Below are 14,554 nucleotides of genomic sequence, written 5' to 3'. Positions count from 1 at the left end.
AAATTATGGGTTTCAAATATGTTGTATAGAGGCTTCTCTCCACAACAAGTATTATATGGCCACATCCAACACTTACTAGCACACCAAAACAATGATGCAAAGTGTCCTATGAAAAGGGATGACTTCTTGTCTATTCAAGATATCATGAATATCTCCAAGAAGCTTGCCATCGATGATGATGCAAAGAGTACCAACAAGCGTTGGTGTATAGAACACTCTTCTATGGCTTTTGTGTGTACCAAGAACAAGATCTTGATTGCAGTAATGATTTCATTCTTGGCATTCAAACTCCATGGCAAAGAGAGATGTGCGACAAGTTTGGGAATGGAAACTTATTGGCAATGACTCAACATTTGGTACAAACAAGTATAAGGTATACATCAAGCTTTTTATCTTCTTTATAAGGTGTATATGTTACTATTTATGTTTGCTAAAACTAAATATTTTGTAGTTCCATTTGTATACCATTCTCGTGTTCGATTCTCATCGACATGGTGTTCCAATTGCGTGGGTCCTTGCCTCAAGTGCCACATTTGAAGTCATTAGATTATGGTTAACAAAGTTTAGGGACCGCATGCTCGATTACCACAAATCATGGGAACCAAGTGCATTCTTGGTTGATGAGCCGAGCGAGAGATCGATGCCTTGAGGTGATAATATTTATTTGTTCTTTATCCTACCTCTCAAATAGGTGTACATGTTACTTATGATAACTTATAAATGGAGGGTTGTATTCAATCAACCAATTTACTTGTGTTTATGGCATGTGCGGAGATGTTGGTTGAAAGATCTCATTAGAAAGGTGAAAGAATGGCCAAAGAGAGTAGCAATATTCCGTTGTCTTGGTAACTTTATGAACATGAGAGGAAAATGTGAAGCCTCAGATCAAGCTACAAAGCAAGATGTGAAGGATATGATAAATGCATTCATGGAAGAATTTAGTGAGACTACCTTTCTATAATACTTCAAAATATATTGGGAAGACAAGCTTGGTAAGATTCTAATAATAGCTTACCATTTACCTCATATATTTTCAAATATTTGATCTAATTTCTCTTTTATAATGTTTATGCATGGATGATGATTACACACATGCAATGATCCATGGTGCTTGATTTTGCATGATAGACATGTGGGTGCGTGCAACAAGGACTCTACCTCATTCTGGTCAAGATACCAACGACGCAATCAAGGCTTACCATGGTACTACTTTGAAGTACAAGTTCTTGTGTAGTTTCCAAGAAGATGGTTGGGCGATGTGTAGATTGGCTTCTTCACAAATTGACCCCATAGTTTCTCTCCCATACTATTGGTACATTCAGATGATGAAAGATGCTGGTTTTGTCAGGAATAATGCCATTGAAAAGGTAGTCGAGAACTCATTCATGTGTGCATTGAAGATTCCAAATGCGTTTGTCGCAAAATCGAACCCAATGCTAATAACAAATCAGATGCACTTATGAGAAGCATGTCCAATGAGATTTTAGAGTACAGAGTTTACAACTCTGATTGTCAATGGACATGTTGTACATGCAAATGGGCTGCATTAGGGAGTATATGTAAGCGTCATGCTTATGGCAGGTATATCTAAGAGCACAATGCTATCACATTGCGTGGACTTGTACAAAGGTGCTTTGAGTGGTCATTCAAAAAGCCATCTTCAAAATGTTGTAGACACACATGATATGCACATGCATAACAATATAGATGTCGAAACATTTCAAACTTGGATCAAGAAGTTGAAATGGAAGATGTGCAACCATTTCAAACTTTGGATCAAGTTCAAGGAATGGCAAATATGGAGATTCAAAGCCCTGCAATGCTACAACACCTATGCCAACAACTGGTTGCATATGTAGGACAGGATGCAGAGCTCATCTTGGAAGCCTCCTCTAGCACTAAGAGGACTTTGGGTCACCTTCAAGCTTTGAAAGCAAGAAGGCAAGATTCATGCGATGCGACAAAGGCTTTTGTTGCCACTGAGGATTGGTTTGGGAACACTTTAAAGAGAGAGAAAAACCATTCATTAAGAAGGGATCAAGGAAGAAAAGACATAGCTAACTGAATGACACAACAACAACTATCTCATTCACTATACCGACCACCACTAGAAAAAGACCCATAATGCAATAAAAACTTGATGCAAGAGTAATCAAAATCAGAGAGGAGCAAACCATGATAAAGTTGCTGCTTATGCCACTATGTAACATTCATGCTTTCAAGTGTGTTATGATTTCAAATTCATCTACTGTGTCCATATTTTGTATTGTACCGACTCTCTTTCTCTCTTTACTCTATGGTTGCCCACTGGCTCTCAATCAGAGTTAGCACATCATGGTATCAAGTGTGTTCATCAAGCAGAGTCAGTTTTGTGAGGGTGTGCATCATGGTATCAAGTGTGTTCATCAATACATAGTCAGCTGTGTATTGTTATTATGACTCTGTCTCTACTCTATGGCTGCCAAAAGCATCTCAAGCAAAGATATCATATATATGTATGGACACACAAACATGAACACATGAATACACATACACTCACATGTATGGACAGCCATGCACACATGAATCCATGCATGGACATCATATACAAAAAGACATTGGCAAAAACTCATTGTACAAACAAAAAGACATTGGCAATATACCTGCATAACACCAAATATTACCTACACAAGTAATCATATACATATGGACTTGCCTTAGCAGCAAATATATCATATACATATCCACAACACTAAATATATTACCTGCCATTAGGAAAATTCTGGGCTCAAAAGAGGGCTGTTTCAACAATAATATAATAATAGACACATAGATTGAGTGACATGTAATCTACGAACGAGATTCACCGGTGGTGGGACCTCTGTACAAACCCACCCAAAACGTGGAGAAACTCTTATCTTCATGAAATATTAAAAAAAACCATCACCTTGTCTTAAAATATTTAAAACCGTTTTTTTGTCAGAAACTAACACAATAAAAGAATGTTTTCCACATTCCTGTGTTAGACGTGGAGCACTAAAAAATTCTTTCCACCACCCCTAGAACTAATGAAGCTTGAATGCTTGGAATAGATAGATACACATTCTCCCGGTTATTCCCTCAACTTGGTTCCACTTTTGAATCTTGAAACATCTTTGGCGCCCAAAAAGAACACACCGTCCCTCATTTCATCCTCCCTCCTTGATCCACAAAAGCGGTTAGCCCAGTCATCCACTTTCTGCTACTTCTTCTTTCTCATACGTCTGTTATTCTATCATGGCACCCGAAAGTGGACTGAAACGAGCAAGGAGCAGTATCTCATCTGTTGTGTTGTATAACATAAAAGACGAGAACGAAGAATGGATTCCCCAAGTATACAGGAAGTACTCTTGGGTCACTATGCAGCCAGGAAAACAAGGCCACTACCGAGTGAAGGGAAAGGCATCTGAAGACTTGGCCAAACATTGGAAAGGAAGGATCCTTGACTTTAAGATGGCACCAGGAGGGAAAACTGTCAAAGAAGTGTTGATCCAGCATGTATTCATGCAAAAAGAGATCAACGTGGGACCATTGGAAGGACTTCCAAGACACAGACCACATTGTAAGTGCTTGTGTTTTGTATTTCAACGTAGCAAATAAGGTGATTGATATACATTTTTCTGCCTTACACAGATTTGTACCCATCCAACCTTCAGGAGTGGGAGCCTGCACAATGCTTGACGGGGTTCTTGAATGTCGTACATGGTGAGGTGGGGGAACTTCAATATGAAGGTCGTGCACCAAGTGATCTCGCAAGAAGTAGAACATATTTCTATGACTCATTTTATACCTTGCCCACTCAATCGAGTCGACATGGAAAGTTGGAACGTATTCCGTTGCCCGCACTTGATAGTCCGGAGTGGCCATTGCTTGACACAGAAGTGATAGAGTCATACAGGACGAAAATGTTTAATGATATTAAATGTGCTATGAAGCCTAGCATTGGTGCAAGAAATGTGCACTTAAGTTTGTTTGTTCCAATTGCATGCTTTGTTCATTTATTTTCTGATTGTAAACAATTGAGAAAAACTAGAACAACTTTTGTGTGCAAAGATGTAGATGAAGTCTGGCTTGATCATTTGTTTGACAAAGGTTGGAGAGTGAAATCATCAAAGGGAGATGATTTGATCGAATGTCGATTGAACACCTCCGACATTGCATTTCGGTGAGTGTTAAAACATTAAAATGTATTTTTGTGAAACAGTTACAACGCTTATTTGATTATACTCGGAAAATTATCCTAATGATATTTTGGAATCAGATACTATATTGCCAGGCAACATCTGTGCATGTCATTTACTTATAGAAGGTGGCGATGGATCAACAACAACTGGGAAAGCATGGACCAAGATACAAGAGATGGCAGCCACTCTTGCTTGATAGATATAGTTATGATTCGACAGGGTCACCCATCTTTGACATTGGAAGTGGAAGAGAATTGGACTCTCGAATATGTTAGGAAGGAATTAGAAGTAGCTATTCAGAATCCTCCAGATCAATTTTGCTTCAAGCTCGATGGTCGGAAGCTAAGTAAAAGAAGAGAGCATCAGATCATTTGTAAAGATGTTGCAGCCCCACATGAATTGGAGGCACTAGAAGATATATGATGTGACCATGTATACGGTGACAATGTATTTTCCATATGCAATAAACTTATCTATTCAGAACATTGCTTTTGTAATGCTTTATTGTTTAAAACAATGTAATGAAGGCAAGAATTCCCCAATTGAATTTTTATGTACACAAAAAAAGGCTTAAAGTAAGAAAGCAAGCAGTGAAGGAACACAGTAGCAAATTTGATCCTCTGATTTTCAAATGATAAGTGTATTTACATTTGATGTTCTCCCTCCAATACATGTATAGCTTAAACGTACATTTGTTGGAAGAAGGAAAAAACTATTTATGGCTGGAACCCATAGGTATCGGCTTCAGGATGGAGCCAGGGCTCTTCTCCCAAGTATGGAGCCCATGTAAGAGGCTCAGGGGGGCCTATCCCCCCTCGTGGATTGGGCGGGATGAAGTCCACTGGCCCGTCTGGAGGCATAACTTCAGCGACCTCGATCAATTTCGCAATCGTTTCCTCCCTAAACGTTTGGACGTCTAGGTCCACGTAGCGAGACATTGATGGAAACTGCCATCACAATTCATCAAGACATAAATAAGATCAACATGACAATATATAAGAAGATAAACAGGCGCACAAATGCGTATGGGAGCTGAAAATGCTTACATCCTCTGAAGGGAGCTGAAAAATGCTTCGTAGCAGCAACATTGCATTAAGTGCAACCCTCCACCCACAGCTGTAGCCATCTTCTTGTTTGGGGACACTAACCCTACGGATGGTCGATCGATCCAGGCTGTCGATGTCCATGCTGAGGCTCTCGTAAGCTGCCATTAGTTTCCTGACTCCACTGTAAACAGAGATCAATCATTATCCTGATCAATCCGGACTTCTAACTCAAACAATAATATGTATCTTAATGATTTTTACTTACAGCAAAACATTTCCATGGGCACCAGATGTCGAATTTGCAAGGTAAATGACATTTTCTTGCACGTCGACTAGTAGAAGACTCCAATGGGAACTGCACAATAGAATTCTATTAGTTTCAATCCAAAGGAAGCACTATATAACTCGTGTACGGTGATTCCTATAAACATCATGAGAGAGAGAGAGAGAGAGAGAGAGAGAGAGAGACAAACTCACTTTTCATGATATGCCAAAAAAAATACTCGGGCATCGTCCAGCTGGACCTCCCGAAACCAGTTCAGCACATCGAGGTACGGAACTGACTCTTCTAGCAACAGTGTTGAGACCAGTGAATCAATCTGGAACACTCGTTGCTGTACATCCTCGGGCAATAGCGAAATAACAAAACTTCACAAGGAAACATATCAAGAGTGAGGCATCAACTTTAAGAGCCAAGAATGAAAAATTGTGGGAGGACAGAGAAAAGAGTATACCTTAAAACACATCTGAGCACTTTGTCGTTGACTTCAGTTTTGGGATCAAACAAAATGTTGATTTCTTCAGCATGAATCGGGAAATAACATCTATGCCCTCTAATATTAAAGGGTACATAGAACTCCGGCAACAAAAATTGCAGCGCCTCCCGATTCATGGCGTGGAGTGCTCGAACATTTTCCCTTTTTGCTTGCAATGCAAGCATTGCAGCTTGATGTTCCCTTTGAGCGCTTGTCATTAAATTTGCCCGAGTCTGATGCTCATGATCTGGACCTCCCTCGGTCACCTCTTCAATTCTCACTTTTTGTACAGGCCGGACATCCAAAATTTGTAACATTCGTTCATCAGTAAACGTAACTGGTCTAAGTGACTTATCGTATCTGAAACGAAGGGCTATAAGGCTGAAAAAATCTTTGTCCATTACTGTCACCCTGTGTGCGTGGGCAGCAAGAACGTAACTATCCAAAAAAAATTCGATCATCCAATCTTCTGTGGCCTCTTGCAAGCAAAACAAGGCCGATGCCTTCCACCTAAACAAAATTCCATTCTGCTCACAAATTCTCCTGGCAAGCCTCTGGAAAGGCAATCTGGGAATAGCAGCTGTCGGGTGCTTCATAAACTTTTTGATTTCTCGCAGGGCTGCCGAATGCTCTGCGAAACGCCTGAGTCTAGGCTGCGTTTTGGACAATCGGGAAGGACTACTTGATTTTCTTGATCTTGAGGCTTTCAGAACGCCCATCTTCTTCCCAGTAGATGAGGGAGCTGCATTATCAATGGGTCTAGCTGTATGCCTTACACGAGCCATCTGAAAACGCAAGAAAAAGCAGAAAACTTTGCTATTCAGTAGTACACGATTAACAATTCACCATAAAGCGAGAGAGGGGGGCCAAGAAAGCAATATGCACTTCCTCGCGTTATGGTGAATCCATTCACCATAACGAGAGATGAAGGTCCACAGAAGCACAATAATTTTTCTCGCATTATGGCGAATTCATTGACAACAATAAGAGGCGGATTATCGTGCATTATTTGAACTTCGATCTTGCCATAAAGTGATTTGATTCACTATAACGCGAGACTAAGAGCCAGTCAAATCAAAATAATCCTCCTCGCGTTATAGTGAATCGATCTACTACAACGGGAGGAGGGTTCTCCCGAATCTCTTACCTTTCCGTCTAGCAGTTTGGTGAGTCGATTCACCATAACACATAGAATAGTATTGAGATTCTAATGACTCGTCGTCTGCTTTACGCTGAATCGAATCACCATGACGGAGGGCAAACAGTCGAAGAGAAAACAACGGCAGGGGCAAACAGTCGAAGGAAAAACGAAACAATCAAGTATTATACAAGAAACACAAAACAATCAAGTAATACACTTTCATCACATTCTATGAGTGGGAATGGATGGAGACTGTCGTGTAGGAGGTGATTTAATTGACACCAATAAGAGGTGGATTATCGTGAATCCTTTGCCCTTTGGTCATGCGTTATGGTGAATTCACCATAACGCGAGTCTAAGGGCCAGTCAAAGCAAAACAATCCTCCTCGCGTTATAGTGAATCGATTTTCGCGAATCTCTTACGTTTGCCTTCTCCCTTGGTGATTCGATCCACCATAAGACATGGAGCTTATTGAGATTCTAATGGCCCGTCGTGTGCTTTAAGGTGAATCGAGTCACCACGGCAGAAGGCAAACAGTCGAAGAATAAACAATGGCACAGGGCAAACAGTCGAAGAAAAAACAAAACAAACAAGCAATATACAAGAAACTTACAAAACAATCAAGTATTATACAAAAACTTACATTTCTTGCTTGTGAATGGATGGAGACTGTCGTGCAGGTGTTGGAAAGTCGGCTCAGTACTGTGGCGGTAGTCGGAAGTCAGCTGGAGGCAAGCAGGAGGACGGACAAGGCAAAATCGATAAGAGGACGAAAAGGTGGCGTGATTAACGGCTTTGATTAGTCTTTAGAGCGAACACACGTGCTGGCGGGCTGCCAGGGCGACTAGGCGGCGCTAACGTGTCGTATAGCATTAAAAAGGGCTTTGATTAAACTTTATACCTTGTACACGTGCTAGGTACACGGCGGGATGCCACGTGGCATTCATGGAATGGCGGGTGAAAACGCGGCGCTGACGTGTCGCGTAGCATTAAAAGCGGATTTTGTAGGATACTCATCTCATTTATTGCCTCTTTTGCTAGGTACACGGCGGGATGCCACGTGGCAGTCATGGAATGGCGGTTGAAAACGTGGCGCTGACGTGTTGCGTAGCATTAAAGACGGATTTTCTAGGATACTCATCTCATTTATTGCCTCTCATTTATCCCACCAACGGCCTTCATCTCCATCAACGACTGACTATCTCCTCCAACCCTCCTTCATCAATCATCCTCCTGTATCCAACGTCAAAGACAAACCTCCAACCTCCTTCATCTCCATCTCCTGCGACGATTGTGTACAATTCGTTTTCCTGGTATTTTTATCTCCTTTGTGCTTTTTTCTTCTTTTGTTATTTCGTTGTTTTGGTTTCAGTCGTGGAGAACTTCTTGCTTTGTCTTTTCATCGCGTTAAGGTGAATTGAAAACCTATGACTCCTCGCGTTATGGTGAATTGACTGCGAAGTAGAGTATTTTAATTCTTTCGACACCTCCTCTCTCAGTATGGGTACTGGAGAACTATCTTTATTTTTAATTCAACATAACGTTAGAGGCGTTGCCAAAGGATGATAAAGTCGTCATATTGCGGTGAATCAATTCACCACAAAGCGAGCGAAGGTCCCATAGGAAGCACAATACTCCTCCTCGCATTATGGTGAATCGATTCACCATAACGCGAGAAGAGGTCCTTGACTTAGCTGCAATTTTATTTGCGTTAGGGAAAATAGATTCACTACAACGCGAGGAGGAATACCTGGATTCCTCTGGCATCTCCTCTCGCGTTATGTTGAATCCATTTACATTTTCTTCTTTTGTTATTTCGTTGTTTTGTTCAGTCGAGGAGAACTACTTGCTTTGTCTTTTCATCGCGTTAAGGTGAATTGAAAACCTATGACTCCTCGCCTTACGGTGAATTGACTGCGAAGAAGAGTATTTTAATTCGTTTGACACCTCCTCTCTCAGTATGGGTACTGGAGAACTATCTTTATTTTTAATTCACCATAACGTTAGAGGCGTTTCCAAAGGATGATAAAGTCGTCATATTGCGGTGAATCAATTCACCACAACGCGAGCGAAGGTCCCATAGGAAGCACAATACTCATCCTCGCATTATGGTGAATCGATTAAGAGGTCCTTGACTTAGCTGTGATTTTATTTGCGTTAGGGAAAATAGATTCACTACAATGCGAGGAGGAATACCTGCATTCCTCTGGCATCTCCTCTCGCGTTATGTTGAATCCATTTACACCACAGAGATTTGTTGTTTAAGATCGACTGTCTCTTGATTCATTGCCTGCACTAATATTTTCCATGTCTTTTCTACAGACTTGAATTCAGCCATGTCGCAAGTTCAAGTCGAATTTGATGTGGACGAAGAGATCAAAGAAACTCCTGCAACTCTATTATATGACTTCCTGTACAAATGTCGACATCATGATTTGCACCCTGCAATTTCGTTGATGTTCAATAGCGATTTTTCTCTGGAGGAAACATTGTCTAGCCATCATGGATACTTCGAAGAGGCAAAGCAAGAGTTTGACGAGCTCACAAATGAAGAACCAATGATGATTGATGGGAAAAGTCACATTCATTTTAATCTCAAGGTTTCGCCGGATAAGAAGCAGAGGTTAAACAGGGATTGGCACAAGGTGCCATGTGACAAGAAGAGAGCCTTGCTTTGCCCTTTTCACAAAAGAAAGTGCCGCTTGATGGAATACTCCTACGCCTTCTTATGCTTCTTGCACATGAACGTGCAATTAACAGATGAAGAAGGTACAGAGCCGCTTGCAAAAATTGAAAGTGAAGACACGATTTCTCGTCAGGCAAGTCCCACCGCTGAGGATGCTGCTGAAGAGGAGGACACTCCTCATGTCATTGAGGAGTTCAATGTTGAAGAAGAGAGGAAGCTTAGTTCGGTGGTTGATATTGAGGCAGTTAGAGAACAAAACAGTGATGTAGGTCAGCTTGTGATTGAATCAGATGACTCCTCCCCCATTCCAACGCCATTACTCCCCTCCTACCAAGTAGGAGATTCAGAATATATATTGCTGACAGACATACAACGTGTATTTAACTTAAGGGAAGATCAGTGCATAGCTTTCATAGCCCAGAATCTGGAGGTCGATGACAATTTTGTAGATGATGATGGTATAGACAAGTACCTACTAGTGGATAGCCATATAAAAGACACTGAGTTCCTTTCTGCTGCAGCAACACTAAATATGATCTATGCTGATGCCCTTAGATATGAAGGAAAAGATGCCACAGAGGAAGAGCTACAAGAAGCAAGGGACAGATTGAATATCACCAACATGGGAGGGTGTAGGGATGTGCCAAACAAGTCAGCGGAAAACGTTCCTAGTTCGAGCACTAATTTATGGCAAGACGCCTTGCTTGAAGCAGATGAGAACCAAGAGGTTAGTTTTTTTTTGTTCTGGATTTGGCTTTATCAACTTTGTCCTGAAATGTTTGGTGATGTTGTTTCTGGCTAATGCTCCTTTATTTTTTCAGTTGGAAATATATGAAGACACATTCCTCAAACGTGCTTCAGGCAAGCGTATGGCGGGATTGGGCCACGATTCGACACTAGGAACATATATACACCGCCTAAAATTCCCTCAAATTGTGATATTCCACGCTAGCTACTCGAAGGACAACGCCAGTTTTCCTCTGATGGCGATAAAGACTTTATCCAGGTATTTAGGTGGCTACCACGTAAGGCTGAATGCAAACAAGGCAATACTTCTGGAGCGGCAAGCAGCTGTTCGAATTTTTGGAGAGGGACCTGGAGTATATTCGTTAAGATGTAAATATTATTTAACATATGCTGCTTACGGGTTGGCATGTGGAATCACAGATCCCAATCTGTTGAGTGATTGCGGGAAGAAGCATCTTCTTAGAACAGCAAGACCAATGGTCCCTCTTGTGCCATTAATAGAGGATGAAGAAGATGATGCAGAAACGTCAACAAAAAAGGCTCGGCTGGGGGAAGTCTCTGATCAAGATTAACAAATTTAGATTGTTCCAGTTTCTCAGAAGTTTCGTCATATTTCTCAATACTCTTCTTGTTTACCATTGCAAACTATGAAATGTATATATATTGGAAACATTTATATGGGACATAGATGAAAGCTTTTGTTCTTTTAAAATCTTTCTCAGTTACATCACTGTTTTACAATATATATTTCAATGATCAATTTTCTTCCACACTCTGCCCTGTCTTTGTCGTTGTCTTAGCCATTCAGCATGATTCTGCTTTCCCTGTGAGGAGACATATATTGAACGTCTCCGTTCAGCCTGAACCTTTCTTATTGCACATGACACAGCTGATTCAGCATGTTTGATCTTCACACGAGCCCTCACTTGAATCCGCCTATACCACCACTGACATAGTTGCTTCATGGGATTACTTTTCTTTATTCCTCCTCCATGTTGAGTGGCCCTTTGATAGGCACAACGTGCTTGCCAATGAGATCTTTCCATGCCTTGGGTAGACCAAATCCCAAGGCTTCCAAACTCTTCCGCAAAGAAGGTTCCATGTGCATGCAAAATGTGCTACAAATGCTCAACAACAACAAGACATTTAGTATCGTACAATATTTTTTGAACAACAAAAAATACTCAAAGCTGTAGGTTTTCAAGTAATAACCATGTATTGTGTCAAGTTTGTCGCACCCCATGCCTTTTCATAGCTAGTGTAGAACTCTGTCACAACTGCCTCAAATTTCTCAACATCCCCATCTTCAAACCTTGCTTTTTGCAACAAAGGTGCTAGGCGATCAAGCGCCAACCACGCTTTGGCCTTTGCCACCCTTGCTTGTCCTGAAGAGCCTCGGTCAGGTACAGCTGCATGAAGCTTCCTCCACACCTCAAAATCTGTACCCAGATGACCTCTCTGGGTATGATTAGATAAGAACTTTCTGGCTTTTGCACCTCCAAAACATGGTTTGCTAGGAACATTTCCGGTCTTCCCTGATCTTCTCAAGTCCTTCTCAATCTTCACTTGACCACAATGTAAACCTGCATCTGAAAGCACTTGCTCTATTTTTTTAATAGTTCTTTCACTCTCTACTGCTGGTTTCATATTCCATGAAAATTCGATGTACATGTAGACTAGTTTCTCAATTATTCTAACCAGCGCATGCAAAACACAAATATGAACTCTGATCAAAGGGATAGGAAGAATTGGATCCCAAGTAGGATCCACTCCTGGAGCATCACGATTTGGGGGTTCACGCCTATTACTGATTGCATTTGGGCATTTCCATTCTCTCTCTTTTCCTCCTTTGGAGACACCTCGTTCGGTCATACAATACAGGCAAGGATACTTGGCCATTGCTCCTTGGGAAATACCAAACATGCATTTCAAGGTTTTAAGATCTGCAGCCAGGTGCCATTCAACCTCATATTCACCATATCCTTCTACATAAAGCTTTTCGCCATTCGACTGCTGCTGGATAGTGGAAGGAAGCTCAGTCTGGTTGAAGTACCACTTCAGAATTTCATGGGTCTCTGTTGGAACCTGTTAACAACAACTATTAGATTGTCTACAACATCATAACAAGAGGATAGCAACATAATATTCTTTATTTAAAAATGGATAGCACGTCACCTCAAATGCAGCCAGCCACCAAATCTCATTTTCGGATTGTACACTAAAGTGCTTCTCATCAGCATTACTGATACTTGCATCCAAAGCTCTGTTCATTAAAGTAATGCTAACCCTTTCCAGCTTCTGTCCTTTGATCACCTCACTCTCATCAAGTTTCAAAACAAATTTCAGCCTTCCATTGCACTCATGTACACTGATGTCATAAAATTTCACCATAGCCATTTGTAATTTACGAACATCCATGATGAAATTGTTGAACTCAGTAAGCTCTATAATTTTCTGTTCCCCGCTCTTTTTAGTCACTGTCAATGTGCTAGACACGTGACAAGGCTCTCCAACAAGTTCGACCATTCCCAAGTTGAGAATATTTCGAGCTTTGTTTACGTGAAATGGTTTTGGAATGGGAATTACTGTCTTTTTTCCAAGCTTGCAATTGAAACCCTCTTTTACTTTATTAAACAACATCCTGTAAGACTTTGTGCTTATACCAGCCATGTCACATATACCTTGTGCATCTGCAGGCGTGAATGCTTCACTCACCTCTTGCAAGGATTGCTTTGCTATGTCTGATCGAAGTCTTGCAAACTTAGGATGCTGTATTGCTGACTCCATGATGTCTCTTGTCAGAACTTTGCCAAATATATCAGAACCTTGCTCTTTTGGACCCACAACATCTGTTACCATCCTGAAGCAACAACGATAGCTATTTCAGTCCACCATTCATCTAACTATACCACCCCCACACCCAATCCCTCATCTCCAAGAAAGGAACTAAAGATGAAAATGAAAGTGAGTGCTCAAAGAAATTTAAGCTCAAAGAAATTATAGATCCCAATACCTGCAAGCTTTTACACGACGCTTCCATTGGCCACCTCCAACATTGAGTTCTTCCAATGGTTTGATCTTTCTCTTGCGTAATCGAGCACCTAATGGCGTGTCTTTCAAATATTGCAATTTTCTGTTGAACTTTTCAAGTTGTTTTCGAAGGTGTGCATTCTCACTCTCCAATGTGAAATTGTTGATTTCTCGAACTGCCAAAATTTCATTCTTCTCCTTTATAGTGTCCTGCATCTTACAAATAGTCTGCTGCAAATGATCAAACTCTTTTTGTAACCCAGCACAAACTTTTGCCTTGTCCTCGTTTGAAGCTTGCAAAGCTGTTGTGATCGATGCCAAGTAAAAATTCGCACCTTCAAGCATTTTTATCCTGGCATCTCTATCACTCAAATGTCTTTCAAAGATACTTTGACATTGGCCAAACAGTCTTTTGCAATACCCAAGCAATCCATTTTCACCCTCACACACAAACTTGAAGAAACTTGTCAACCCAAAGAATGATGGAGATTGAGAGGAGGTTGGATCTGGTGGGTAAATACTACCATCCAACCAAAGGTCCATGTTTTTCTTTCCTTCATTTCGAAGCTCAGTAATGCGGGCTTCGCATGCTGGCCTAGACCAATTTCTTTTACAGCAGGGAGCATAATCGGGTTCTACTTGGAAGTGGATGTCCACCTTTTTCCTCTTTTGCTGCACAGGTTCCATTGCATTGTTCTGTGCTTTAACAACACCAAAAAGCATAATGAACTCACACTTTAACCAAAAAAAACCTTAGATATTACACTTATCTCCCGTGAAGAAGATTGCTTCATTAAAACCAAAAGACAACATCACTAAATAATACCTCCTTGTCCATCAAACAAACTTGTTGGTATCCTGGATGAACCCAAATGTACAGAGTACTTGTAAGCACAACCCTCACTTGAAAAAGGTAAGAAATGGAATTGTTATTCATGCACATGCA

General features: G+C 40.9%; 1 long non-coding RNA gene across 1 annotated transcript; it reads right to left on the bottom strand.

Annotated features, from left to right (window-relative positions):
- Positions 1–5,070: 5,070 nt before the first annotated feature.
- On the bottom strand, positions 5,071–5,960 carry LOC147632937 (uncharacterized). The gene is made up of 3 exons (XR_015267030.1): positions 5,726–5,960; positions 5,514–5,603; positions 5,071–5,429 (listed from the first exon to the last, which is right to left on the bottom strand). It is a non-coding gene; the product is annotated as an uncharacterized LOC147632937 (long non-coding RNA).
- Positions 5,961–14,554: the final 8,594 nt, after the last annotated feature.

Source organism: Cibotium barometz, chromosome 12 (genome assembly GCF_041138505.1).
Source record: "Cibotium barometz isolate CiBa-2024 chromosome 12, ASM4113850v1, whole genome shotgun sequence".
Classification (NCBI taxonomy): domain Eukaryota; kingdom Viridiplantae; phylum Streptophyta; class Polypodiopsida; order Cyatheales; family Cibotiaceae; genus Cibotium; species Cibotium barometz.
Note: the sequence above shows the minus strand (reverse complement) of the source record. Positions and strands in the feature narration are given on the sequence as shown.